Source organism: Cyprinus carpio, chromosome A25, assembly GCF_018340385.1.
Source record: "Cyprinus carpio isolate SPL01 chromosome A25, ASM1834038v1, whole genome shotgun sequence".
Lineage (NCBI taxonomy): Eukaryota > Metazoa > Chordata > Actinopteri > Cypriniformes > Cyprinidae > Cyprinus > Cyprinus carpio.
Genome location: NC_056596.1, coordinates 15,726,674 through 15,750,513, shown reverse-complemented (window position 1 = coordinate 15,750,513; position 23,840 = coordinate 15,726,674). Strand labels below are relative to the sequence as shown.

The 23,840-nt window shown below is 36.9% G+C and overlaps 1 pseudogene; it reads right to left on the bottom strand.

The window, feature by feature from the left end:
- The window catches only part of LOC109062783, a 31,397-nt pseudogene extending 9,127 nt beyond the window's left edge, over positions 1 to 22,270 (bottom strand).
- Between the last annotated feature and the right edge of the window lie 1,570 nt (positions 22,271 to 23,840).

Sequence of the window (23,840 nt, the reverse complement as noted above, 5' to 3'; positions counted from 1 at the left end):
ACAAGTGGGCAAACTTGAGTGTTCCTGCAAAATCTTGGCTTTGTGGGGCAGTATAAAGGTAAGCGAAATGCTGGCAAATTATCCAAAAGTACAGATCAGTGAAATTCAGTGTAGGGGGTAAGTGATTCTGATAGAGAAGGTCTATACAATAAAATGTGATATGTGCATTATGTCAACCAGCCCAGGAAACTATAGACGCAACATCAACAAACAGAACCTTTATACCAGGACCGAATTAGGTCACGGCCTTGTCAAGGGAAGCACAGGATATCATTGCAATTAACTAGAGCATTACATACAAAGCGGTCGTACGTAAAGCCTTGATATTTTCTCAAGATTTTATGTTGCTTAAGATTTCCCTGACCCCTGTCTGGACCTCCCTGTTCTGGCAAGGCTCCATGGTGCCCTCGCTCACCTCGCTTCATGTGTCGACTCCATCCGTAACCCCCTCCTACTCCTTGATGAACTCTCTCTCCTGCCGGACTCCTCCCCACCGTGAGGAGGTCTGATGAGAGAATGGCCTTCAAGGAACCGTACTAACACATGGCTTTTTCAACGAACCTGGAGTTTGTAAAATCTGGGGGGTTTGGGGGTGTTGTAGAGAGTGTTCCTCACCGTATTGCCTCTGGAATATTAGCTGATGTAGTGCGTTGGGGGGAAGGGCCGGCGGTGGGAACTGTTGAGGGTATCCAACCACAGAACACTCCCCCACATGTGGTGTCAATTAGGAACAATCTTGTTTTTACCCACCACTGAAAAGAAAGGAGGGCTTTTCTTGGGCAGTGTTTTTTCTCTTTGCAGACCTGCTGAAGGAGAAGAAAGTGGCCGGAAATTTGGTTTCATATCAGTGTTTTTCGCTGCAGTCTGAGATTTTTTAGCTTGCATGTTATTCATATAAATAAGCAGGACTTTTTTAAAGTTTGAACAACAAGGAAGTAGTTCTCTCCTCAAATGTTCAAGCAAATATGGCACTGCATCTGAAAGAAGACAAATGTTCAGAACAGGATGCAGTAATTCTCTAGATACAAGTCCCTAACTGGATTTATGAGAAGGTTCAATTGATGGCGCAAAGCCACACAGGAAGTCATTCAACTCTTGTCAAGAGGAAGTTCACCTTTAAATATTAATTTGTGTTTTTTTTATTGTGTATCCCATTACAAGCTGCTCTGTTTTGACAACTTTAATTATTTATCCCTGCCTTGATTGATGGCTGAAAGAAAAAAGAGAGCAAACAATCTAATGCTTCTCTTGAAAACTAAAAACCGTAAAGAAACAAAAGCAGCTTTCCCAAATGAATCAAAGGAGATCAGATTAAGGTATTTTCACAACGGCATACTTCAAACACGGTCCGTATCAACAGCCCAGGGCTCTGCCCAAAAGCAGGTGTGAAACCAGCAGTGCGGTTCAACACTGGATCACGATCAACGCTAACGTTCTGATGCCCCAAGAAACAGCTCTTGCATCCACCAAAGATAATAACCATAGCTCTCTGGGAACTTTGTACTATAATTCCTGCACAAAGTCTGCCATGTAACCAAAGACGACCTCTTGCCTTCTTGGCCAAAGACAGAAACTAAACTGCCGCCTTTTTCAGGAGGGCAAGGGCGAATATGTGGGAGAAACAGAAACTAAACAAGCAGTGCAGACTCAGGGAGTCGAACACAATAAGGTGATGGTTTTGCATCAAAGAGTACCTGTACCTTAGGATTTTTCAAGGGAACATGAGCTGTGAAGGGCCCTCAAAAAAAGAATAAATAAAAATGAGGGGCTCAAACATCCAATTTCTCAAGGGAGTCTTGTTTTGTTTAATAACTTCAACTAAAAAAATGCATCTGACACAAGTACCCATAATCAATAAAGTATTGAAAGGTTATTTTACAGTTGATGCCCTTCTAGGGGTGTGACGAGATCTTGTGGCACGAGATATCGCGAGATCCATTGTGTCTTGAGAGATCTGACTGGTCTCGCGAGAAGGTGACGATATCCTCGTGCAGACCTTTCAGATACATTTGCATTACACTGGCCCTTTCACCAGTGGTATGTAATGTAAGATATGTAAGATATTATGTTCACAAAAGGCAAGTGGCCGCATGATAAGTGGCAAAATTACGCAGTTAAATCTTTATCGTGTCATAAAAACAGAATTCACAGTTTAACGTGGAATGTCACGGAATTTCTCAAATTTTGAATTAATTAACCAAAAGTAGGTCATTACACTTAAATCAAATCACGACATGGACTAGTATCTGTAAATATAAAGCCACAAAAGTCGATTTAAATATGAATCCTGTATGTTCTGCCTGTTTCTGTTAATGTATTGTGCAGGCGCGTGGTTTACACACACACACTGAAGCGCACGTGACGCTCGCGGTGATTTCAGCGTCAACCGTCTCACTAAATAAGGAAAATAAACACATAAACAACATCTCTAGAACTGCTCTGAGAGTCACTTCATGAGCATTTTACCGTTTGATTTGAGTAAAACTAGCGTTATATCACAGAACTGTAAGGATATTCACAGCAACCCGTCAAAATAAAAGTCCGGTTTGAAATAACGACAATAGAATGTACACAGCCTACTACTATTAATACTACTAAAATGAAACAAACATTATTTTAAAGGAATAATCACACAACATTTCTCCCATGATTTAATTTTAATTGTAAATCCCCTTTGTTTGCCAAAAGATAAAGTTTGCTTAAATTTCAATAATTAAATGATAAAATTAATGTTTTATGCCTTCATTTGATAACCAGAAAAATGTAAATACACAACACAGAATTTCTGAGGGGAAAAAATTCTCAAGGCTACTTTAAGAAAAAATAAAATGAATAAATTAAGTTGTGTTATGCATTCAAATAGTTAAAACACAGAATTTGGTAACAATAAAAAAATATAAATAATATGGTGAAAAAAAATAAAACAATTCATAGGGCCCCAAACATGTATTTTTTGTTAAACTTTTAATAAATTGATGTGAAAATGTATATACTATTAAAAAGGAGTTGAGAAAAACTAAATGGAAAAAAAAAACTTTTTTATTAAAGTGGAAATCAGTTTACTAAATAATCAACTTGACTGACTGCTACTTTAAAGGGATATTATTTGTGTTGTTTATTACTTATTTTTATGTATACTATATAATTTTGTGCAATTACTTGCCTGTCAGTTGAGTTTGTGGCAAAACCTTTTGCAGTGTTTACATGTTGTTTATACCTGCATAAAATTTATTAAAATAGATGCTTAATTTCATAAAATACAATTTGATTTCAAAATGCACCGAAATTTTTTGCATTTTGTGTTTTTTAGTTAAATAAAAGACAAATTTTCCCTATATATTTCATCATTGAGGATTTATTTAAAGTTTAAAAATCTCGTCTCGTCTCATTCTTGTGAACCCAGTCTCGTGTCTCATTTCGTCTCGTGGGATAAGTGTCTCGTCACACCCCTACGCCCTTCTCTTTGAATTGTCCTGTATTAATGATGGGGGCACTTTCTGAAATTTAAGATGGCCAGAAGAGACCACAAGTACAGACGGGGACTTTAACAATACATGTCGCAACAGGATAACACGCACCAGTTGAACATATGCCACTTTGTAATCTGGCCTCTTCACTCGCTGGTTTAAGTGGTTTCATTTCTTGTTTGTACCGGTAGGAGCAAAAAAAAAAGGTGGTTAGAAGTATTTAGTTAAAAGATTATTGCAATAATAATTAACAATTGCTCACCCAATTCTCAATACTGTAATGCATAGTAATACAAAACTTATTTTGAATTTTATTTAGAAATGATGTGTTTAGTAAACTTTTTTTCAAATATGTTTGGAGCAACTAAAGGAGGTACAAATTGCAGATATACAGTTAATGAAAACGACTTGTTTTTATTTTGCCTAAAGAAATTTTAATAAAACATACTGCTACAAAGTAAAAACTATTAATGTGTTTGTTCAACAATTAATAACTCAACCAGCAATACAGCGAGGAAAAAAAATTATTTGATCCCCTGCTGATTTTGCATGTTTGCCCACTGACAAAGAAATTATCAGTCTATCATTTTAAATGGTAGGTTAATTTTAACAGTGAGAGACAGAACAACAACAAAATCCAGAAAAATGCATTTAAAAAAAAAGTTATAAATTAATAGCAATAATTATTTGATCCCCTATCAATCAGCAAGATTTCTGGCTCCCAGGTGTCTTTTATACAGATAAAAAGCTGAGACTAGGAACACTCTCTTAAAGGGAGTGCTCCTAATCTCAACTTTTTAACTATATAAAAGACACCTGTCCACAGAAGCAATCAATCAATCAGATTCCAAACTCTCCATCATGGCCAAGACCAAAGAGCTGTCCAAGGATGTCAGGGACAAGATTGTAGACCTACACAAGGCTGGAATGGGCTACAAGACTATCTCCAAGCAGCCTGGTGAAAAGGTGACAACAGCTGGTGTGATTATTCGCAAAAGGAATAAACACAAAATAACTGTCAATCTCCCTCGGTCTGGGGCTCCATGCAAGATCTCACCTCATGGAGTTTCAATGATCATGAGAACAGTGAGGAATCAGCCCAGAACAAGACGGGAGGATCTTGTCAATGATCTCAAGGCAGCTGGGACCATAGTCACCAAGAAAACAATTGGTAAAACACTGCGCCGTGAGGGACTGAAATACTGCAGCGCCCGCAAGGTCACCCTGCTCAAGAAAGCACATGTACAGGCCTGTCTGAAGTTTGCCAGTGAACATCTGAATGATTCAGAGGAGAACTGGATGAAAGTGTTATGGCCAGATGAGACCAAAATCGAGCTCTTTGGCATCATACTCTTTGGTATGATAATGCTCTTATTGATGTTATCTGGAAATGTTCAGCCTAATCCTGGGCCTACTACATCTATGCACTGTTTACCCACTCCCTCAGATTTTAAAATTAGAACAGGCCTTGGGTTTATGCATTTAAATGTTAGAAGTTTGGTTCCTAAACTGGATATGATTAAGATTTAGGTAAATACGACAAAACACTGACATAATTGTTCTTTCTGAAACCTGGCTTAAGAAACCAATAACTGATGATTTAATTTTTATTGAGGGCTATAAAGTGTACAGAACTGATTGGGTGGGTAAAGGAGGTGGGGTGGCCATTTATGTTAAATCTAAGTTTGTTAGGCTCTGTAACTTTGTCAATTACTGAGATTTTTGCCATCAAAGTGGGTGTTTCCAAAGTCTCAAATATCACTGTGGTTGGCTGTTAAGGCCCCGATATACTTCAAACAAAGTTTGTTTTCGTTTCGGGGCAAAAAGAAGTTTAAAGAGGCTGAGCGACGGTATACTGTTAACGAACTTTCCAACAACCCCGCGCTGCTGGAGGCAGGGTGTAGATTAATATAAACATGTCACGACATGCATGTATCCCCTAAACAAAACAACGATGAAATGAAGAAGTGTAGGCAATCTAGGTGTGAGACGGGCCCCAACGGTCAGAATATAATAGACAAAAGAATAATGATTAGCAGCAGTTCAGAGTCAAGTATCATGTTTGCAATACAAAAGAACCATAATCAGTCCTTTATGGGAAGTGCGAATGGCTCATAGTCTGAAAACTGTAGCATGATGTGGGAAAAAAAATATTGGAATCAGTTTGTTACTATATTTTATTAGCGTTTTCATTTACTGTATACCCTATAAATTCGCTGAACAACAGCAGCAGTATGGTGTAACATTTATTTGAAACATGTATTTGATACTTGGTACTTGATACAATATATCTTTACTCTTTCCTTTCATTCTTTTTATGGCTTTTGAAAACTTGTCTTAGATGTTTCTCTGCGTTGCTTTTTGCATAACTCTGGGTCATCGACACCAAGCTTCGTTGCAATTTCTTTCTAGGAATTAAATACTGTCTCTACATCTTTAAAGTCTGTCCGCGAGCGATCGTACATATACACATATATTTGTGCAGCTCAGTTATTCGACACTCCAGTGTATTCAGGAGATGTTGCTCTCCTGCATGACCTCCGCAGAATGAGGAACGAAGCGAGAAAAAAAAAAATGCACGTCAACGAAGGTGGAGTTTGAGAACACACCCACCGACTGCATAACCTTCACAGACCAATGGAATCTCAAAGGTGTTTAGGAGCCGAACTCCCCCAGAAAGTTTGCTTTGGTGAGCTGTTTCGAACCGCCAAAACAAACTCAAAACGATCTTCGTTTTGGCCTGATTTTGTTCGAAATGACGTCATATCAGTTCGTTCTTTGATTTCATTTGAAGTATACCGGGACCTTTACAGACCTCCGTCTGCTACAAAGGATGCTCTTAAAGGTTTTTCAGATATTTTACATGAGTTAAATGACTCAGAGTTTATCCTTATGGGTGATTTAAATTGGGACTGGCTCTTAGGGACCTCAGATTGTTTTAAAGAATTGTGTGACACCCTAAACCTTGTGCAACTCATTAATGCACCAACAAGGCCAAATCCGAAATTGCAACACAAATCTACCTTACTGGATCTAATTATAACGAATAGTGCTCATAAATTTACTTCAACTGGCATATTCTGTAATGATATCAGTGATCACTGTGTAATTGCTTGTGTCAGGAATACAAAAATTTCTAAGGTAAAACCCCGTTTTATTTTTAAAAGATATTTTAAACATTTTGAGGAGCAAGCTTTTTGCATGATTTATACCATAGTGATCTTAGAAGAGTAACTTTAATACAGGATGTTCAACTGGCATGGGAATATTTTCAGTCAATTTTTCAGTCCATCTCTAATAAACATTTTCCCATTAAGAAGTTCAGGATCAGTGGTAGGGACAATCCCTGGTTTTCAGATAGTCTTTCAGAACTAATTCATTTAAGATATAAATCATGGGCATAAGACAGATTTTCAAACACCTCTACTGATTGGTCTACATTTAAATCACTAAGGAATAAGTGCACACTGATGATTAGGAAGTCTAAGTCAGAGTTTTATTTAAAGTCAGCCACAGAGAATTTAAATAATCCTTCAAAAATTTGGAAATTAATTAAATCCTTGTCAGGGACTCATGCAGCCTCTAGCCTTCCTGAATATATTCAGGTTGACGTAGATAAAATAAACAATAAAGTAGCTATGATCAACCAGTTAAATAAATACTTTATACATGTTGGGTCCGTATTTGACAGTTTAAATGCAAATACAACTGTCCTATGTTCAGTGATTACACCAGCTATTGAAAATCAGGATGTGTTTGATTAAGTGTTGAAAGGCATTGATAACAAAACATCTGTAGGCCCAGATAACTTAGACCCTTATCTTTTAAAGGTGGCAGCAGATGTTATTGCAGAGCCAGTTACTCACATTTTTAATTTGAGTCTTTTGTCGAATTCTTTACCTAAAATTTGGAAAGCTGCTTATGTTCTCCCATTATTTAAAGGTGGTGATCCCTCAGACATGAACAACTATCGTCCGATCTCCAAACTCTCAATTTTGGCCAAGATCCTTGAATCCCAGGTAAATGTACAGTTAAAACAGTTTTTATTTGAAAATAATATCTTAAACTCTTTTCAGTCTGGTTTTAGAACTGGCCATAGTACCATTACTGCTGCTACGGTAGTGATAAATGACATTATTGGTGCCCTGGATAAAAAAAAACAGCACTGCACAGCTTTATTTGTGGATTTATCCAAGGCATTTGATTCAGTGAATCATGAATTGCTGCTAAATGAATTTAGCAGTGTTGGTTTCGGGCCAGGGACGTTGAACTGGTTTAGAAATTACTTGGTAGAGCGGTGTGTTCATGTGGAGGATCTCAAATCAGATTTTCTTGATATAGCTAAAGGGGTTTCCCAGGGTTCCATTTTGGGACCTATTTTGTTTTCGATTTCTATAAATGATTTAGGTAAGGACATTCAAGCAAAAAAACATTTTTATGCTGATGATACTATTATTTATACACTTGCTCCATCTATAACACAGGCGGTAAAAGAGCTTCAGACTGCTTTTCAGTCATTGGAAGGTGATCTGGTGAGCTTAAAATTAGTTTTAAATTCTAAGAAAACAAAGTTTATAGTTTTTTCAAAAGCTCAGTCACAAGTACTTGATAACCTTAGTATTTTTACTTTTGATCTTAAAGAGCTTTTATTCAGTGTTCCATGCTTCATTACGTTTTATTACAAATACAAAATCCAGTACTCATTACTGCATTTTATATGAGATGGTGGGTTGGACATCACTAGCTATACATAGAAAACAGCACTGTTACATTTTTATCTATAAAGCAATGTTAGGTAAACTTCCATCTTATCTCTGTACCCTCCTTTGTCTTAGTTCCGGCAGTTACCAGCTACGCTCTTCCAAGTGTTTGCTTTTTAACCTACCTCGAATTTGCACAGTACTAGAGAAAACTGCATTTTCATATTATGCTCCCTGGGCATGGAATGATTTGCAAAAAGATTTAAAACTTGATAAATTTGTGTCTATTGGTGAATTTAAAGGCATCATAAAGAGATTGGTAATTGAGGCTTGTGATTGTTTTTGTTGAGAGGATATTGTGTTTAAATATTGTTTTAATGTGTATCTGTTGTATTTTAAAATATGTCTTACTGTATGGCTGCTACCTTGGCCAGGTCTCTCTTGTAAAGGAGATTTTAATCTCAATGAGACTTCCTGATTAGATAAAGGTAAATAAAATAAAAATAATCAACTCAACTCGCCGTGTTTGGAGGAGTAAGAATGCTGCCTATGACCCCAAGAACACCATCTTTACAGTCAAACATGGAGGTGGAAACATTATGCTTTGGGGGTTTTTTTTTCTGCTAAGGGGACAGGATGACTTCACTGCATCAAAGGGACAATGGACGGGGCCATGTACCATAAAATCTTGGGTGAGAACCTCCTTCCCTCAGCCAGGGTATGACCCAAAGCACACAGCCAAGGCAACAAAGTAGTGGCTCAAGAAGCACATTAAGGTCCTGTAGTGGCCTAACCAGTCTCCAGACCTTAATCCCATAGATAATCTGTGGAGGGAGCTGAAGGTTCAAGTTGCCAAACGTCAGCCTCTAAACCATAATGACATGGAGAGGATCTGGAAAGAGGAGTGGGTTTTCTGGATTTTTTGTTGTTATTCTTCACTCATTAAAATGCATATATATGTAATTTTTTGTTGTTATTCTGCCGCTCACTGTTCAAATAAACCTACCACTAAAATTATAGACTGATCATTTCTTTGTCCGTGGGTAAACGTACAAAATCAGCAAGGGATCAAATAATTTTTCCCCTCACTGTATCTGATCAGTGCTGACTAGTAAGAGCTCAGGGGATATAAAAATACCCACTCTAACAACCATTACTATATAACTGTGTTGCAGCTGGGTATATTTACAATGACAGAATTACACCTTCAAAGAATATTATGTTTTGCAGAACAGCTCAGATATCCAATATGTCTTTTGGGGTAGCAGGGGGCTGGGTTTATCTGTTAAGAAGCCCATGTCTTCAATCCTGTTAACTGTGGAATGCATGTTAACCTTTTCCCAGCTGGCCTTGATGTAACAGCACAAAGCCTGCTGGATAATATTCACAAGAACCCAGAGAAAGGAGTCAAGTACCAAATCACTAAATAAAAATAAATAAACAAATAAAAGACAGTACAAGAAGAATATAAAAGATTAAATCATTAAAAACATTTGACAGGACCCACTCTGTGAACAACAGTATGCTGTTTTTCACATTAAAATAACTTTACAGCATGACATTTGGATACAGGGCTCCAAGCAAAAAAATCGAGTAAGGAGCCATTGGCTCCTATAAGAAAAAAACCTAAGAGCCAAATAATTTTTTTAGGTGCCACAGAATAAACGTGTTTTATTTATTTTATGATTATTATTATTTATTTATTTACATTTCAACATTTAAATCATACTGTCACGTGTTTATGTCTCATCTTTTCTTGACTTTATCAGCATTTTAATCCATCTTGTAGATGACCTGGGAACTAAGGTTCACTTAAAGTGGGAACTAAATGCAGCTTGAAATCTACAGTCACAAAGAATTGTTCATTACACATAACACATAACATTAACAAGTATCATAAACCACAATCATCACACATGATACACCTAAATAAGACATACCAGTAAGTTATACTGTAGAAACTCTTATAAAATAGCCTATCTTTTGATGTTAATTCATGTTCACTATGTACTATAGTACTAAAGAGAAAGATTAAATGGGTTCACTTGCCCTTGAACTGAGGCGCTAAAGCGACCGCGCCTGCCGCATTAAGGAGCGCCAAAACTGTATTTATTGTTTGAATTTAGTTATGGATTCGGAATAATTTTAAAGCTGGTACTTTTTATTAAAAAGTTACAAAGCACAGAGCTTTTTGCGATTACTGGACGGCAGTTGAACTTCAAATAATGAAGGTTCACGCATTAAAAGAACACAGACCAAGATCTTGTTTAGAAGAAGCCATATTAGTAATTATTATAAACGAGAATTGTTAACGATATTGCCAATATCGTTCTAGTTTGTTCAAGTTGTGCACGAAATAGACGCTGTATTTTCTGCACTTTCCCTTCTTACGTCTCCGTCATTTCTCTCTCGCGCTGCACAGCGGAGCTGCGTTTATCAGACTGTGTGCGGCAGCACTGATGTGCGGCAGAGAAGAGGACTGTCTGAAACTCTCTGTTTCCACTAAAACTTTAATGTGCATCGTCTCAGTTTAATACGTGAACATAGCAAAAGATTTGATCGCAAAACAATTAGGAAAAAATGCATTACATTCAAAGTTTTAAGTTATAACATGTAAATATATACCCAGATAGCAATAACACTCGGGCTGATTCTGGCTGAAATGCGTCTCTGTCGGTTCAGTCTCGGCATCGGTGAGAAGATAATGGACCAGAGCCACGCCGACTCTACAAAACACTTCTGGCTGACAGACGGCTTTTTCTCTATGGGCCGATCTCGGCTGAAAGCTGTTGTACACGCAGCAGGTCCACACTCGGTGTAGTTGTGTGTATTAACCTTCGGCCCGAGTTCGTTTTATCACAGACGGGGCGCTGCTAGAATGAAGCAAATCACCCACCTGAGAAAACTTTTTTAGCGTTAAATCCTGAGGAGCTTTCGGCGGGTAGTCGCCAGTGGCGACCTAAGCAAAAACGTCACTTGCAAATTAATATATATGGTCGCAAATGCGACTGTTTTAGTCGCAGTTTGGAGCCCTGTGGATAGTTTGGTCTGAAAGGTACTTTGTAGAGTTCAAAGGTTTAGTTCATCATGCAGCTCTTTTTGAACGAGTTCATAGTGACCACGTCTACTAAGCTCCAAAAAAGACCAAAAAATATACCGAAATGCAATTTAACTGTGGTACATATAATGTGCGTGCTACATTTCAGGTCTTCTGAAGCCATACAATATAGGCCAAAATATAAGTGAGTACTGATTCGTTGACAGTCACTGCTGGAGCTTAAAAGCTGTACTAGCACAAGCAACTTACTTTTCTTTAGATTCCTCTTCCACAGAAGAATATTCTGCAATGATATAAGGTTTGAAATTATATGAGAGTTATATAGTAATGTCAAGATTTTGTGGCAAAATCTCTCCTTAAAACCTGCTAAACTGAAAAGTTTCAGTGACAGTTTGTGTGATGAGTTTTCCTATACAAGATTGGCAGTCTTCCTTTACAAGGAAACCCTATAAACACAAACACTCCCTCCATTTAGGGTCAACTGGATGGTCAACCCGCAAAACAGGTGAGAAGTGCTTTTGTACATGTATGCGAACCCTGTTTCCATTCCCGTACTCCCACCCAACATTATATAGTATAAATAAATATTCAATCAAGCTCTCTTTTGAGGTTGTGTGTTGGCTGGTTACTATTATGTTACAAATCCCAGGTCTGAGGGGTAGTTATAGAAACCCCTTTCAAAATACTCGGAAGGAAAAAGAATAGACGCCTTGAGCCTGGGGGTTCCACCCGTGCCCCCCTTTTCTCCACATCCTTTAAACCATCAGCGGCGTGGAGCCCATGACGCAGAGCAAACACCTTCTCTGTCATGGTCTATTTCACCTAATGGGTGTTCCGCATTTTTTTCAGCTTTTATGTTGTGGCTATAAAAATGACCACTTTGCTTATTGGCCATCTCTAATGTTGGCGTGGAAACGGCAAGGAAAAAATCCCAGTGGCGAAAACCCAACTGGCAGCTCGTAAAAGTGGTTCCCTCTGCGTTAACCAGACGGTAAAGCCTGTAATAATCCTAGCATTATTTACTTACCCTCAGGCATTATTGTTTATGTTATATTAACATAACCTTTATGCTTTAAAGCAGTGGTCGCCAACCCGCCAACCCGTTGATCGCGATCTTTATCACTGTCCCAGTAGATCCCGAAAATAACAGTACAATAAGTACAAAAATGCATTATTTTTCCATTCTTTGTACTATATTTTTCAGTTATTTTCAGAATCTACTGGGGCAGTGATAAAGAAAAAGACATCATGCCAGAGTCTGTCAATAGGAATTAACAGATGTCAGAGACGCTGTAGATGAGCACAAAGAGAAAATACTGTTAGCAGGCAGAGAACAATAGCCCACCGTGTTCACGATGGTCGAAATATATTAAGAAAATATAAATACTGAACTGGGGGTATGGGGTTATGTTAATGTATCCCTGAAGAGAACTGTCTTGAGAAAAGTTTCGATGGCAGTGGCATTTTCTTCTCCTCTTACCGCAATATAATGCTCTACAGCGGTAACCAAGGAAACGATATATTGTGGCTGGTTTGTAAGCGCCACCTGTTGTCAGAGAGTGAATTTGCAACTAATTCAGACCTGCTGTTTTTGTTTCATGCAGATGTGATTTATATTATACAGTCTATCGTTTTATGAAGCAAAAAAATAAAATAAATAAAACCTAAAGTCAGGCAATTCTGTTTTTGTTTTAAACCCTGAAATTAATCAATGTAATTCAAATAAAAAACAACTGCTCGTGCAACATGTATATAGCATCTTTGCTTGGATTGTGATTAAAATACAGTGGTTGCATCTAATTTTAGATGGTTACAGATATTTTATGTTTAAGGCCAGTTTATATATATATATATATATATATATATATATATAAAGATATATATATATATATATATATATATATATATATATAAAGCAAATAGCCAATAAATAAATTTGCTTTAAAAAAAAATATTCAGTATAAGATTCTGCCAATTTGCTAGTAAAGGGAAAAGAAATCTTGGCCTTAAAAAGATTGGTGTCCACTGCTTTAAAGGAATAGTTCCATTTTTTTAAATGTCATTTAGTCACCCTCATGTCATTCCAAACCCATATGACTTACTTTCTTATGTGGAAAACTAGATATTTTGAAAAACTGCATGCAAATCTTTCTCATACCATGAAGCTGAAAGTGACTACAGCTGTTAAGCTCAAAAGAACAAAAAAATAATAATAATAATAAAAAGCCTCATTAAAAGTGGTCGATACAACTTAAGCACAATATTAAATGTTTTCTGAAGTCAGATGATATTTCAGAAGAACCTAAACTCTATTCACTGAAAATCTTCCCCAAAGTAAGCTGTTAACTTAAGAACTGCAAATCACTGAGACACTGAGTTCAGAACTGTTAACTGTTTGTCCGGTCTGCCAACCAGATTAATTCACTGAATAGAAAAAGCTCAAAACATGTACAATTTTGCCTAATAAATCTGTGTAATGTCAAGTAAAATGACTTCAAAATGAAATTGTGAAATTTCTATTTGAACAGATGATAGTGACTTAAAGTCGCATTGAAACTGAAGTAGCGACAGATCTTTTTTACTGTATTGTGATGTGCATTCGAATGAAACAGGTTATAAAAGAAGAAAATAAAATTTAAGGGCAGGGACGGGGCGGGTTTCTATGCAGGCAGATCTGAATGCAAGCTTGCCACCTATACAGTGCAACAGTCAGGTTCCGGAAGTCAAAATGGCATTAATTGTCTTGAAAGGGAAATCATTTTTTAACGATAACTTACAAAACTTTAAAAACATGCATACTGTGAGCTTAAAATATATTGTTTAAATCTACATACAATATATATATATATATCACTTGCAACGTTCATGGGTTGTAGTTCTTTTCCCTCATTAAAGCAATTGAGTACACAGTCTTGTAACTTTTTGTCTGATTTTCATCAAAGTTTTTGCTTAAAAACATAGTTTGTACCATTGTGACTGACCTCGTAGCGGGTTGGCTTGATTCATGTCTTATAAAGCTTTAACTTAAAAAAAAAAAAAAAGTTAGAAAATTCCAGAATCAGTGCTGCTGAAAAAGGGGGCGGGAAATAATGCACTCTATGTTAGAAAGGGGTGGAGTTTATGCTGACAAAATGATTGGAGATATCAGGCATACGTTGTCAGAAGTCTGATGTTTCCCAGGTAGAGGATTTTGACATTTTGATTAAAAAATAAATAAAAGAAATACAGGGTCTAAATAACAAATAAATAAAACAAAACAAATGGAAGGATGAATAGGGTGAATCATCTTCTAATTCTCACACAAAGCCTTAATGTTCCTTCAGGACATTTAACTTTAAAAAAAAAAAAAAATTTGGTCATCTGACAAATACAATTCGCTATGAACTGTCATTGTATAAAAAAACAGCTGCATGGAAATTAAAAAAATTCTCCTTTTGTGTTCCACAGAAAACCTACAATTTTGGAATGATGGTTAATAACTAAATGACGAAAGTTTCAGGTTTGGGTGAACTACTCCTTTAACAGTGAGTGTAAAGAAAAAGAAACATGGTTGTGTAACACTATTGGCAAACTTTGTGAAGAAATAAACAGGGCAGGGCATCCTAGGACAACTGTAGACTAGAACGCTACAGCCATGGATGGAGAGATAAGCAGCTGTGAGTGGAATCACGCAAACAACTCCTTTAAACTTCCCTCTCCTTCCCTCTCTCAGTGTCTCCCACTGAAAACACAGTTCCCTGAATTAGCCATATGTTTATACATATAATTCATACTTCCGCTCGACTGTCAAGTATCTACAAAACATCTTGTCAGTATTGATCATTCTCATTGACTAACATACATATTACCCCTATCTAGGTGACCGACCACCCCATGAGCGCAAAACAAGTGATAAACACAGAACATTGGTGAGATGTTGTATAAGGGCTTCATAAGGACCCATCACTTCTGCTGTCAGTTGAGTTTGGCTTGCGTTGCTAGGAGAGTAGACAAAAAAAAAAAAAAAAAAAAAAACCTGAGTGAGCAGAAGTGCAAAAGAGTGAGGGGCTGCTCACAGGACATGCTCTCGCATTCAAAAACAGCTGGCAGAAACGTACTGGAATGGACCAGAATGGTGAGGTCTTGACACTTTTAGTTTTTTTAATCATCAAGCCATCTTTAAAATGCAACAATTATGGCACAAGACGCTAAAAAGACATGAGACTTGATGCAATTGGAATTTAAACACCGCAATGTGTCTTTTCAAAATAAAGCTGTGAAGTTTAAAATACTTGTAATACCAAACAGAAAAGCAAGTATAATTTCATAAAATATTGCAAAAAAACCTCCCAGTTTATTAAACTGATACAAAATCATAATCACCCCGAAATCATTGTTTTATAGTGGCACAGATACGCAGTTTTATCCCGTTTTTCCACCAAGGTGTTTTTTCCCCCCAAAGCTAGCATATTTTTATATTTTTTTCAATGTTAGTGCCCTGTTTTTTAAAACGCTAACCATTTATTTCACGCTGTTTTTCCTCAGTGCCGAGATTTGAAAAATGTTCAAATTTGGGTAAAACACAGCAATCATGACTGCCACTTTTTATTCAGCTAATAAATCACAGTGTAGGAGGGACGGGACTAATACCACACTGAGCAACCGTCAAACAGTTATAAGTAAGATGGCTTACTTATAATTGTTCACATATATATGGGATAAAATTTTTTTTTTTATTTTTGTCTTGTAAAAAAAAAAAAAAAAATTGTTTAATAAAACCAAAATCAGCTTTAAATACTGTTCACTTACAAGATTAAATTAATCACTCCAGATCAAATATAATGACAGAAAGATTTACTCACAGTATTGGATCCTTGTGCGTACAGCTGCAACAGGAACGCTGTAGATCTTCTCTAGATAATTTCTGACATCAAACTTGGTCATTCTTGAAGAAAATTGAAACGGATAGAGGTTCAGAGTTGCCATGGAGTAAGAGAACAAAATATGAGAATCTATATGTACTGAAGTAAGACCTTAGGATTCATGTCATATGGAAGCATTTAATACAGAGATTTCCAACCTTTTTTTTTTTTTGGTCCATGATCCATCTATTTAAGTTCCAAAATTCTTGTGACCCCACAACCCCAGCCCACCCACATAACAAAATTAAAGATGAACGCTTTAGGATCTCACAGGTGGCAAATTATGTTAATCTGCATCTCTGGAGACCCCAATGCTGAGAACCCCAAGTTATTTTGGAAACATTCTGTTTTTCGAGGACTGAAATGATATAAATTGCATTTTGTGACATGCTTTCTTGAACAAACAAATGAAAATTGTATCATTATGTTTTCAGTCACAAAAGCCAACGAGAACCATTCAGAAAATATGACGCTGGAGCTAACGGGAACAAAATAATGAACTGCTTTGAAAAACAAGGATGTTTGTCCACAAGTCAGTCCATGTAATTTTTTTTTTCTTTTTTAAAGGAGAGGGTTTCCAAGAAACCCAACAAACAGATGCTCCTTTGGAAAGAATATTGTACGCACATCTTTCCGAGACAGCACCAGCGTGTGATGCCCAGATTTCAATGAAGTGGAGTGGAGTTTTGGCCGCGTAATTTATGTGAGAGAGGAGATGCGTACAAGCGTGTGTTTGTCTATGTGAAAGTGAGAGAGTTAGGCGATTTCCTAGAGAGCAGAGCACTTGAGCCACAGTGAGACGAATAGTTAGCAGACCTAAGTGCTTTCTGAGATCTTGGAGTGGAGAAGCTGAGATCTTTTTAAATTCCAGCCCCCTGGTGAACTCGACAGCTCTGCCAACTGGAAAAACCTTTGCTTCACCATCCACGTCTAGCACTGTATAGGGCTGGAGCATCTGATGTTAAATGACAAGATTGAATTTTGTATCAATCTACTTTTTAGGCTTTTTGAGGAGGACTGGGACCCGATGCAGAGTTGTATTGAAATAACATGAGACACACAGCTCGATGTGTCTGGAAAATGCATTTAAACCATGAGGCCACATCTCTAAGACTTCATCTAGTAAGGCAGAAAAACCATCACATTGAACAATGGTGCTCAGATGAGAAATGCAGTGTCGAATTTGGCCTGCAACATATTCCAATCCTATTTTCTTTCTTTCTGTGATAATTTCATGACATTTTCCACTTCATCTATCAAAGACAAAATAGTGAAGAGCAACAAAATATTGCAAATATAAAAGGGTTGGCGAACCTTCTAGGGGTTTGTCAGTTGAAAATAATTGATTAAATCATAACATTGTATAATTAAAATGAAAAATGTAACATTTAATTAAAATTTAAATACATTTTAAAACAATCAAAATAAGCACTTGTTGTGTTTTACACAAATTGTGTAAAAAATTTTGTTAAATTATTAAAATATTAAGCTATAATAGTAAACATTTTAGGTCAGAGGGGCAAACCAAACTAACTGGACTAACCCTTTCTGACACTTTATCTTGGAAGGAATAAAAACAGCATTGTTAAAGTTTCAAGCTACTCTTTGATATGGGAAATCCAGGTTTGAGTTTATCCTACAACATATTTCTATAGTATTTTCTTTTTTCCCCATGATGTTTTTTCCCCCTCTTTTTTATTTTCCTCTTCATCTATTATGTAAAGCATGGTTTCTCAAACTGGAGTTCACAAACCCCTGTGGGTTAATGAGGGAAACTGCAGGGGGTCCGTAAGTTGATGATAATGTAATAATTAAGTCATAATATTGTTTATTTACTTTCACTATAAAATAAATCATTTACTAAAAATGAAATATTAAATATTTCATTAAATCGTGTAAATAAATGTTGTTTAACTTGAAATATCAAGTTAAAATTGAAATCTCAGATATAAAGACAAAACAGTGGCAAGCCATTTAATTGCAATTTTAGTAATCACTTAATTTATACTGTACTTTTTTTTTTTCTGTTTGGACAACGTTTCTCAGTTCCACTCCAAAGAATCTATTAAATGAAGCACTGGGCAACACAGTCATGACCTTCAGCAGATGTAAACAGTGCCTTGCGCCTGTGGCTTATCTTTTGTAAGCACTGACGTCTCATAAAGATAGAGACCTCCTTGTTGTTCAATCCTCTCTACTGCAAATTTGAGCCGCGCCCCACCCTTCACACATAAACAGTCCACGCTCATCTCTAAACATGTGCACTCACACCGCCCATTTCAAAGGCTTTCCAAGTAGGTGACTCAGAGGCAGAGGGACAAAACACTCCAAATTTTGAGGAAATCCAAAAAAAGGGGGATCTTTTGTTAGCCGGTGACCTCTAGGTTACATTCACACCACTAGGACTATAAAGGCGGCAAGAGAGTAGACAAATAGCTTTAATGAACTAAGAAAAGATCATTAAAATGAAATCATTCAAAAGAAAGAGTAAATAAAAAGATGAAAGATCAAATGTTGATGATAGATCAAATACTTAAAAGGCACATAGGATGATAAATAAACGAGGTTAAACAAATCCTGCAAGTAAAAACACTTTGTAAAGAGGCCCTCTTTCACAAAAACAAGTGCTTTGAAATTCTTTGGCTCTGATAATCACTATGCAAACCAGGTTGGTTTCAAGCAAAACAACTCCTTGCCAAAGTGAAGGGTATCTTTGAAAAGTAGAAAGTGAAGAGGGGGATGTCTTTAATGTTTTAATGATACCTCTGTTGCCTTGTCTACTTTAATACTGTTTGCGATGGGACTGTGTCAAACGCAGCTCCGGAGGAGACAAAACAGATCTTGATGTCCAATGAGGTGGCAGTGGTTCCAAAACAAGAAGAAGAAGGAAAAAAAAACCTTTTCCTTTGATTGCACAGGCACGAAATGTTTAGATTCAGGTGACAAGGATGCCTGATGCAGATTAAGACACTTAAGATCACAAAACAGTCTGTAAAAACAAAGGAGTAAAAGCAGGTAAAAAAAAAAGAAGCTTCCTCTGAGCATTTGTTCAAGTGATAACATATAGCCCAATTACAAACGTGTGTGGTTTGGAACACATACTGGCGGAATAATAACTGAGGAACAAGGCTCCACCGTCACTGTTTTAGATGTACGCCCTGAGGTTCTCCAGAAAACAAAGCAGACTTTGTCCTCTTTTCTTGTGTGGACTCCAATTAGACCCATTATTAACAGTCTGACTGCCTGTTTCATATTACACCACAGCAATGCAATAATTACGGCTGTATTTTTAGTGACGTTTAACAAACGTCAACAATAAAGGAACGAGATGTCGGATTTTAAGCAGGTGAAAGAGCTGTAAACAAATCTTGAGACAGGCAAGGGAGCTCCAAGGCATCATCGGCCATGCAACCGCACACGGAAACGTCATCCCGGGTTTTGTCACAAAATGCTGTGTTGCATCTAACCGGTCTGCAATTATAGTTAAGCATCACTTAAGACGGTTTAATTATTTGTGATAATCATGTGCAATAAGATTCCCACACTGCAATTCACAGTGCAAAGATGAAAGAGATTTGTGGGATTTGTCTGCCACCTAGTGGAAAATAATGTAAATACAGCATTGTAAAATTTTAAAGGAAACATAAAATGTTTCAAAAAATAACACTAAAAAGAACATTATGTTTAATACAATGTTTAATTCAATTAATATTCAAAAAAACACACAAAAAAAAAAACTTTTACAAAAGACCCAAGATATTATTGTTGCTCTTCTATGCCCCACCTTTCTGAAACACGTAGATTTTTACAAAGCTCATTGTTCTGAAAAGCACAGTGTGCCCTGATTGGCCAGCTATCCAGTGTGTTGTGATTGGCCGAATTTCTCAAGCTTGTGATGGAAATGTTACACCCCTTACCAAGTTCAGAAAATTTTCCTCCGTAAAATGCCCTGCACACACTCAAATATTTGGGTTGTACTGATATGCAACAGTGCTGTAAATAAAACTTAAAGGGATAGTTTACCCAAAAATGAAAATTTGTTTATCTGCTTATTTTGTTTCTTCAGTAGAGCACAAACGAATATTTTTAACTCAAACCGTTGCAGTCTGTCAGTGGTGATAGTGGATGGGAATCACGGCTTTGAGAATCAAAAAAACATACACGAACAAAACCAAATTAAACCCTGCGGCTCATGGTGATACATCGATGTGTAAAGACACGAAACGACTGGTCTGTGCAAGAAACTGAAGGGTATTTATATAACTTTTTACCTCTGATTCACCGCAATGTCCAAACTGTCCTGAACGCCTTCGCGTCTTCTTCTTGCTTTACGGCAGATCGTAGACTTTTAAGTGCATTACCGCCACCTATCTCTCAAATGGACCATTGACACTCCTAACTGAGACTGTAGATGGAGTGTCAATGTGAATCAGAGGAAAAAAAAAAACGATATAAATACTGTTCAGTTTCTTGCACAGTCCGATTGTTTCGTGTCTTTACACATCAATGTATCGTCACGAGGCGCAGGGTTTAATTTGGTTTTGTTTGTGCATGTGTTTTTTTCTTTTACTCTTAAAGCTGTGACACCCATTCACTTCCATTATATGACTGACATACTGCAACGGTTTGAGTTAAAATCTTCATTTGTGTTCTACTGAAGAAACAAACTCACCTACATCTTGGATGCCCTGGGGGTAAGCAGATAAACATCACATTTTCATTTTTGGGTGAACTATCCCTTTAACCACTGATTTCTAGTTGTGTCCTCTTTTGGAATGTCAAAAAAGGCTGGTATCATTGATGAAAATTACATGAAACACGTACTCCATTGGAATGCGAAACTGCACGGTATCAGGTGGCTGTTCTTTGCCGGGTCTGACCAGGGCCAGGTTGAAGGTGGGCCGGAATATTCTCAGCTGTGGGTTACCGAGCTGGTATAAAGGATATCTGAACAAATAGAAGAGAAATGACATAAAATTACATGAAATTAATTTTTGGAGGATTCATTGCATTTCATGACTTGAGGAGTCCTGCATTTAACTTACACACACACACACACACACACACACACACACACACATACATATATATATATATATATATATATATATATATATATATATATATATATATATGTGTGTGTGTGTGTGTGTGTGTGTGTGTGTGTATGTATAATTTCCAGTTGTCTCTAATGAAATGCTCCAATTCCTTACTAAAATGTGGAAGAACTATTGTACAGTTTTGTTCATGCCACATGCGTTGACCAAGATTTTTACATTGTACTCAAATACTTCAGTGAGCATCACTTTACTATCATGTGTAAAAACATGTATTTTCTATAGTATTGCCCAGTTTTTGTCTTCAAAATACATGTAGCTTTACCATCCTTGCTAAAAAAAAAAATTCAGCTGACAGCAGCCTAAACTGGTCGGCTGGTTTTAGCTGGTCTTCTAGTCTGGTCATAGCTGGTGTAAGCAGGTTGCTTTGGGAAGGGATTTGTCCACTTCTAGTCAGACTGACCAACCAGCTAAAACCAGCTCGACCAGGTGGACCCTCTTAAACCAGCTAAGGCTGGTTTTGGCTGTTTGTTTGTTTGTTTGTTTGTTTGTTTCAGCAGCGGCACCGGTACCAGTAAACAAGAACGATGGTATTATTCTCAACAATGGTAATACCCTGGTATCATGTCTAAAAAAACATGGTATTGGAAAGCATAGCATTATCAGTGTAACTTTACCATACACAAAACATGATGTTACCATGGTGCCTTAAAACACTTTTTGAAAGAGTACTAATTTTACAATACATACAGTAAACCCACACAGTTACACATTTTCGAAAGGACAAAGTATCAATAATGTAATCTTTACTGATTTATATATATATATATATATTTATATATATATATATTTATATATATATTTATATATATATATTTATATATATGCAAAACAACACATCGGTTCATATTTACATATAACACGAAAACACTCACATTATCCGTTTCGACATGTCCTGTTCAGCTCTGGACTTTTACAATCACATATGTGCTGTTTTGATTTTATTTTCATGTGCTCAAGCCACAAGATCTTCGAGTACTGACTGCTGTGAAAACTGCTCAAAAAATCTTTCAAATTAAAAGTCCTGATTTCCACACTGTTGTCGTTTATAGATTGGACAGTGCAGTTGAATAAACACATATGCAGTATTGCAATAGATAGAAGAATTAAATAAATGCACGTTTATATCTACCTCAAACCAAAAATATATGTTTCAATGGAACTTTTATTTTGATGGAAATATCATAACGTCACCTGAAGACGTTTTGACTGTTCTCTGTTGTTTACTAATGTCACATTTTTGTTTACACATGTCATAGACATCATATAGGTAGACGCCCTATCGAACGCCACTGCCTATTGGCACGGTCGAGCCGTGGAGCCGCCATCTTGGATCGGTCGCCAGCTCCACTCAGTGTAACTTGTTTGCCAGGTGCAATGAGCTGTCAGCGCATTTAATTAATCATATCTCACTGAATACCTAACTGATTTTTGACGCTATGCTATGATACAGGACACATGGTTCAGCGTATTTTAATATTCATAGTAGGCTTAACAGTTATATAATATTCTGATGTAAGATATAAAGTGACCAGACGTCCAAAATCAAAATATGTGATGTAGGATATAAGGTAATTTATAAATCACACACTATAAATATGATAAAGAAGCAGAAACAGATCGTTGCAGTAAAATATTTTAATAAGAAACAATTTATAATGATTTGTGACATACACTCTCTCTCTCTCTCTCTCACACACACATACATACACACTCACACACACACTCACACACACTCTTCTCTCTCTCTCTCACACACACACACACACACTCTTCTCTCTCTCTCTCTCTCTCTCAACGCTCACACACACACTTTTGCAGAGCTTCTTTCACACACACACACACACACACTAAAACCCCTGAAAGAGGACTGTTTTGCAGAGCTTCTTTCACGTGCTCCCTTTATGTAGTTCAAGAGAGGCAACATGGTGGAGCCTTATCTTTACAAACACGGACACAACCAATGACAACAAACCAGATTGATGGTTGTCAATGCCAAACTGGGTCTCCTCAATGTGATCCCCAAGAAGGAAAACATCCTCTGTCCCAATCTCCTCCCGCACAATGTGTGTGACTGTTGACAGCTTAGGAGCTTGTATTGCTGAAGCTTGGCGGATCACCCTCTCTGCAGCTCTCAGCTCTCAGCACCTTATAATAATAATAAATAAAAATATATAATAATATAAAATTATTATAATAATAAAAATAATACATATTTATATAGCGCTTTACACAATACTCAAATACACTTTACAGAACAGAGAAAATAAGAACAAAGCAACCTTAATATACAAAGATTAAAAGATTTAAAAAATACGATAACAATCACACCTTCACTGTGCCTTGTGATGGAATCACTAGGCCTCCGTTGTTTTTCAGGGCTAGAAGGTGGTAGCTCTTGTCAAATGATGCTGGTCTAGCATCTCTGACCAAGTTGAGGGAGATACATAGCCTAGCTAACGTTAGCTAGCTACGATTTCAGTACAGTACTATCAAAGATCCTTGCTCCTTCTCAATTCTCTGGATTTAAGGACAAAATACAACCAATAGTACGATTAGTGTTAATTCTTACTTGTGAAAAGTAATCCCCCGAGCCC